Source organism: Rhinatrema bivittatum, chromosome 8 (assembly GCF_901001135.1).
Source record: "Rhinatrema bivittatum chromosome 8, aRhiBiv1.1, whole genome shotgun sequence".
Taxonomy (NCBI): Eukaryota; Metazoa; Chordata; class Amphibia; order Gymnophiona; family Rhinatrematidae; genus Rhinatrema; species Rhinatrema bivittatum.
Window position 1 is genome coordinate 268,466,793 of NC_042622.1, and position 6,201 is coordinate 268,472,993.

General features: G+C 44.7%; 1 non-coding gene across 1 annotated transcript; it reads left to right on the forward strand.

Moving 5' to 3' along the window:
* The first annotated feature begins 2,027 nt into the window (after positions 1-2,027).
* LOC115098387 lies at positions 2,028-2,171 on the forward strand. Its single transcript, XR_003858485.1, has one exon. It is a non-coding gene; the product is annotated as a small nucleolar RNA SNORA79 (small nucleolar RNA).
* The last annotated feature ends 4,030 nt before the right edge of the window (positions 2,172-6,201 follow it).

Genomic DNA, 6,201 nt, shown 5'->3' on the forward strand with positions numbered 1-6,201 from the left:
GACTCCTGCCTGGGCAGAAGCTGGGGTTTTTTCTCTCTGTATGTTGATATTAAACACTGCTGTGGAAGGAGGAAGAGACAACAATGGTGTTCTCTGTTGCATGATCTGCTCTGATGATCGGTCTCACCCAGAGACGTCTGTGGTATCGCATTCTTCTACCCACCTCCTGCTCGTGTTTTAATCTAGAGATTGGGAAGCAGCCTTGTTTACATGACACAGCGGAGCAGCACATCTCTGTGCCTCACTCTGCCAGTATATATAGTGCCGGCAGGGCGTATCTTTTAATGCCTGCATGTGCTGTGAGCTGCAATCATTTATAAGTTGGATGAGTAAAACAAGGGCTGAGATGACAAGAAGTGTCATAAATCTTGCCTTGGAGAATTGGCCAGTAGCAGACTAGCTGCACTGGCCACACTGGGATTTGTAAATGTTCTTTTGTTTTAAAAGAGACACCTGTGATGGTTGTAGTCTGAACACTTTCCAAGGGCAGTAGCTTATTAAGATGTCCATGGAAGGGTTCAGCCCACATCCCTGGTACTGATGGGGCTTGCAGGGAATCCTGTAGTGTGCGTTATGGTTTCCAGAATAAATCGCTGAGGAGGAAGACAGCGGGGGGGTCCAGGTACATTTAACAAGTCAGAGAATTGTGTATCCACATGTTAAAATCTAAAACAATACTCCAGGTTTGAACGAGAAATATTTTCAAGGCAATGATTTCTGAGGGGGAGCGGGTAGGGTGGGTCGAGATACCAGACCTAAAATCACTGAAGGCCTAGTAAGAGTTCTAGAATTGAGACATACTGTGGGAGGTTTATCCATAGGGGAGACCTAAAATCACTGAAGGCCTATTGACGGGTTCTAGAATTGGGAGATACTGTGGGAGGTTTATCCCTAGGGGAGACCTAAAATCACTGAAGGCCTAGTGAAGAGTTCTAGAATTGGGAGATACTGTGGGAGGTTTATCCCTAGGGGAGACCTAAAATCACTGAAGGCCTAGTGAAGAGTTCTAGAATTGGGAGATACTGTGGGAGGTTTATCCATAGGGGAGACCTAAAATCACTGAAGGCCTAGTGAAGAGTTCTAGAATTGAGATGTACTGTGGGAGGTTTATCCATTGGGAGACCTAAAATCACTGAAGGCCTAGTGAAGAGTTCTAGAATTGGGAGATACTGTGGGAGGTTTATTCCTAGGGGAGACCTAAAATCACTGAAGGCCTAGTGAAGAGTTCTAGAATTGGGAGATACTGTGGGAGGTTTATCCATAGGGGAGACCTAAAATCACTGAAGGCCTAGTGAAGAGTTCTAGAATTGGGAGATACTGTGGGAGGTTTATCCCTAGGGGAGACCTAAAATCACTGAAGGCCTAGTGAAGAGTTCTAGAATTGGGAGATACTGTGGGAGGTTTATCCCTAGGGGAGACCTAAAATCACTGAAGGCCTAGTGAAGAGTTCTAGAATTGGGAGATACTGTGGGAGGTTTATCCATAGGGGAGACCTAAAATCACTGAAGGCCTAGTGAAGAGTTCTAGAATTGGGAGATACTGTGGGAGGTTTATCCATAGGGGAGACCTAAAATCACTGAAGGCCTAGTGAAGAGTTCTAGAATTGAGATGTACTGTGGGAGGTTTATCCATTGGGAGACCTAAAATCACTGAAGGCCTAGGGAAGAGTTCTAGAATTGGGAGATACTGTGGGAGGTTTATCCATAGGGGAGACCTAAAATCACGGAAGGCCTAGTGAAGAGTTCTAGAATTGAGACGTACGGTGGGAGGTTTATCCATAGGGGAGACCTAAAATCACTGAAGGGCTAGTGAAGAGCTCTAGAATTGGGATATACCGTAGGAGGTTTATGCATAGGGAACCAAGGAATAGACTTAGTGGAAATGGAAGAAAACAGATTCTTTGTTCTTGTGTTATTTGGTAGGAGATGTGCCTTTGAAGACCGGGCCACAAAGACGAATCATTGATGGGATGGACGACTTTAGGGTAGGTGATTGATCTGCTCTGGGATTGTTTATAGTGCTTTTGCCGACAGCTGTTCCTCTCACTGTCCCAAGGTTTGGGCAGTGGGATTTTAGGCTGTCGTAGATTAACGCGGCCTTCTTCACTCGGACTGGTGCTCGGGCAGGGGCTGCCCGCCTGTGCCTTCTGAATTTTGCGGGGTTGGACAGACAAATTGGGAGGAGATGGTTTCCCCCTTCTTGCTAGTGGGATACCTGTGTGCCTTTCCATTATAGCGTGTGAGGTGCTGCAAGCACTAGGTCGGGCACTGAGTCACAGTGCTGCTATATATTGAGACCCACACCATGCCCCACCTTTGCTTGCTGTCTGCTTACCTGCTTTCCGGAGTCTGACGTGTCCTTTCTGCTGATGGTCACTTTGTTTGAAAGTTTGAAGCTTTCAGAGATGTATATTTCTTCCCTTCTTTCAGCTCTAATCTGTCTACTTTACTTGTGAATAGAGAACTGGTCCTTTTAAATGAAAAAGCTCAGGGAATGAGAAGCAGCGAGCAGCTGTTTACACAGGAACCATAACCTGGGATCTTTTCTGTGTTAACATAAACCCCATTTACCTTTGGCAGGTAAATAATTTGCATTGAATTATTCATCTCTCTGTGCTGTAGGTGAATAGGTGAGGCCCTGCCCCAGAACGCGCTTACAATCTAAGGGCCTCATTTACCAAGCATTTTTCCCGTAGATAGAGAATGAGAGAGAAGCTTTAGTAAATCAGGTGCTGTAAGTTGGTGCTTTGAGCAATAAAGGACAAAGTGTGGCTTTCTTTACAAACAATATTCTGAAATCTTCTTTTGCTTTATTGGCATTTAATTGGGTCTCAATCCTCTTGCCAGAGACTTGGGGGAGCGGGAGAGGCAGGAAATGCAGTCTTTGTTCTCTGGCTCATATGATGGTGCCTACAATGTTTCTGGCACTAATGCACCCTTCATGCAAGCAGTGGCCACCAAAGGATACAGGAAGAGACTCACCCTGGTGGTGCCCACTTTCACATGACGTGATCTCTAGCACGCAGGTCACAGAATTTATTTTCTAATACCATTCTTTCTCCTAGGTTTTTCCTCCCCTTTCTTCTCTGTGACTTCTTACCTACCTGGGACCTGCTTGTACCCTGCACTGAGCTCCAGCTTTTCCTCTGCAGCAGTCCCTCGTCTCAGATTCTCACCTCCACCCCTCTTACATTTCTTTAATGCCATACTGAAGCATGAAATACCTACAGTACCTGAATGTAAACCTACAGTACCTGAATGTAAACCGGTGTGATATCTCGATTGAGATCAAATGTTGGTAAATAATAAATAAATGAATAAGCTGCTGGTCAGCAGGCAGTAAGCACTTCTCTCAAGCACTGCTGTTTCTGCTTCCTGTTCACTGATCCAGAGGTTAAAAGGGCCCTTAGGGAAGGTAAGGCCATTGCAGAAAGACTAAATGAATTCTTTGCTTTGGTCTTTACTAATGAGGATATTGGGGAGATACCCGGGAGACTGTTTTCAAGGGTGATGATTCAGATGAATAATAAGCCAGATTGACAAACTGAAGAGTAGCAAATCAAAATGTTCCTCCAGATCTTAGTGGTAGAGGGGGATGACAGCATTGCCATCTTATGGGGGTCTGCTCCCCTTCTCTTCCCAGCTCAGTTCCTTTCTTCTATTGCTGACAGGTCCCCTGGCCAGTGGTTTTTGGGGAATAGGACAGGGGTGCTGTAAGGGAGCTGTTCTTGCAGTCAGGGTATCCGGAGTGCACCGTGAGGAGGGAAGCTTCCTAGTGTCCTTGCCAGGAAGATTCTTCTTTTTTTTTTAATCCCAGGCCTGGGTCTGCTGCTTCAAGTGGGCACAGCATGACGGCTTTTCATGGAATATGCCTTATCTCAGTTGCCAAACTTGTTAAGGAAATCTGTTTGCCATACGCCAGTGTTTCCCGGCCCTCTCCTTGATGCACAGTTGGGTTATCAGGATAGCCACAATGAAGATACATGACAGCTTTACGTGCACTGGCTCTCCAGTCTCATGCACATCCATTTTGGCGATCCTGTCAGGTTTTCAGGTAGGTGTGCCTTCAGGAGTCGGCAAAGCCTTTTGTATACTTAACGTTTCTCATTTCCTAGAATTGCAGGGCTGCCCTGGCTCCTATTCCCTGTTTGCTCGTTTCTGTTGGAGGGGGGAGATGGTGATGACTCCATGCTTAGTGCAGGGAACCTGTATTGCAGCCCTCTGTCTCTCCCACCATGCTGAACCTCTCCCACCGTGCTGAACCTCTCCCACCGTGCTGAAGGTGTAGCTTTTCTGGCTCGGGAGCAGACAGAGTGGGGAGTTCTCTGTCTGACTATGCGGAGCAGGCTCTCTTAATGAGTTGTATCTGTAACCTGCTTCCAAGGGCACAAAAAAATGTACCTCTGGACTGAATGCAATACCAGTGTTCTCTTACCTGTCCCCAAGATCTGGGTTTGTGGCTTTGATTTTTTTAATTGAAAGTTTGACCACAGTAACAAAGAACAACATACAAGAACAGTAGATATGCAAAATCAATGATCTCTGGTCCTATTTCCATTTGTTTATCCCATTCCCACCCCCCTAGCCTCCAAGCAGCACTATTAATACTGCACATCAAATATTAAACAAAGGAATTAACATAGAGTGGCTTGTAGGAATATTCAACCTCCCTAAAAGTCAGCAGATTGATCCAGACAGTGCGTTCCTTGCAAACCAGTATGCTCAAAAGTCACAATTCATTATTTCTCTGCATTTTTTGTAACATATACTGCTAAAAGCTGCTTGAATAAGTATTCAACCTCCTTCAGACTAGGACTTGGTAGAACCACCTTTTGCTGCAGTAAGAGCTTTAAGTCTGTTGGGTTGCGTTTCTACCAGCCTTGCACACTGTTTGGGAGTGATTTCTGCCCATTCTTCCTGGCAGATTTGCTCCTGGTTGTTCAGGTTGGTTGGATGATGCTTATGGATTGCAATTTTCAAACAATACCACAGATTCCGGATTGGATTGAGATCTGGACTTGGACTTGGCCACTGTAGAGCATTCACCTTTGTGGTGTTCATCCACTCCTGTGTTGCTTTGGCCTTGTGCTTGGGGTCTTTGTCCCAATGAAAGGTGAACTTTCTACAAAGGTTTAGTAGACTGAAGCAGGTTGTCTTGCAGTATCTCCCTGTAAGTTGCACCATCCATCCGTCCTTCAATGTTAACAAGACGCCCGGTCCCCGCTGAGGAAAAGCATCCCCGCAACATGATGCTGCTTCTCCCATACTTTACTGTTGGGATGGTGTCTGCAGTGTTAGGTTTGTGCCACATATGGCGTTTTGAATTTTGGCCAACAATTTCCATCTTTGTCTCATCTGACCACAAAACCTTATCCCACATTTTAGCTGGGTCACTGTGATGCTTTGTTGTGGTTTTTCTTCAGTAATGGCTTCTTTCCAGCCATCCTCCCATGCAGAGCTCGTAATAGGATTGACTGGTGCACCTCTGCTTCCATCTCAGCCACTGAACTCTTGTTCTATTTTCCTAATAGGAGGTGTATTGGTGTCTTAAGGCCTGGTGTAATATTTTCAGTGTTGCCTTTTCTTAGGTAAGGTGGTTACTGTTTGAGTGCTGGAAATTGTTTTGGTGTGGGATGTTTACTATTTATGCAATTTCTGTTCAGACAGAATACGTATCTTTCCCTTGAGTCATTCTTAACCATACAAAGTAATACCGGGCCTTTATTTTTTAATTTCCGCCGTGAATTGTAATGAGCAGTGTGTCACGCATGTGAGCGTTGTCCGTCAGGATGGGAAAAAAGGTTGAGAACCACTGCTATAGACAATGCATGAAGGACACAGGGGAATGAATACATTTCAAGGCAATGAGATTCAGCAATCCCAGCAGCACATGCCTTACTCAGTCAGTATATACTGTTCTCTTTAGTAATATGACACGCCCAAAGCTCTTCAACTCCCAATTCACTTTGCAAATTTCGAGACCATACGTCCACTAGCAATTGTAAGATACGATAACTAAAGGTAATGCATAAAATTTATATTTTACTGTAATATTCTCTTTAAGAAAAACAAGTGAGTCTTTGAAAAGACCCATTGGTTAACCTTGTTTTACCTGAGATTTTCAAAGTTAATTAGATAGCTTGTTCAATTGAAAATATGTAAGGAAAAATGTGTTTTGCTGTCAGAACCTACATTTACAGCA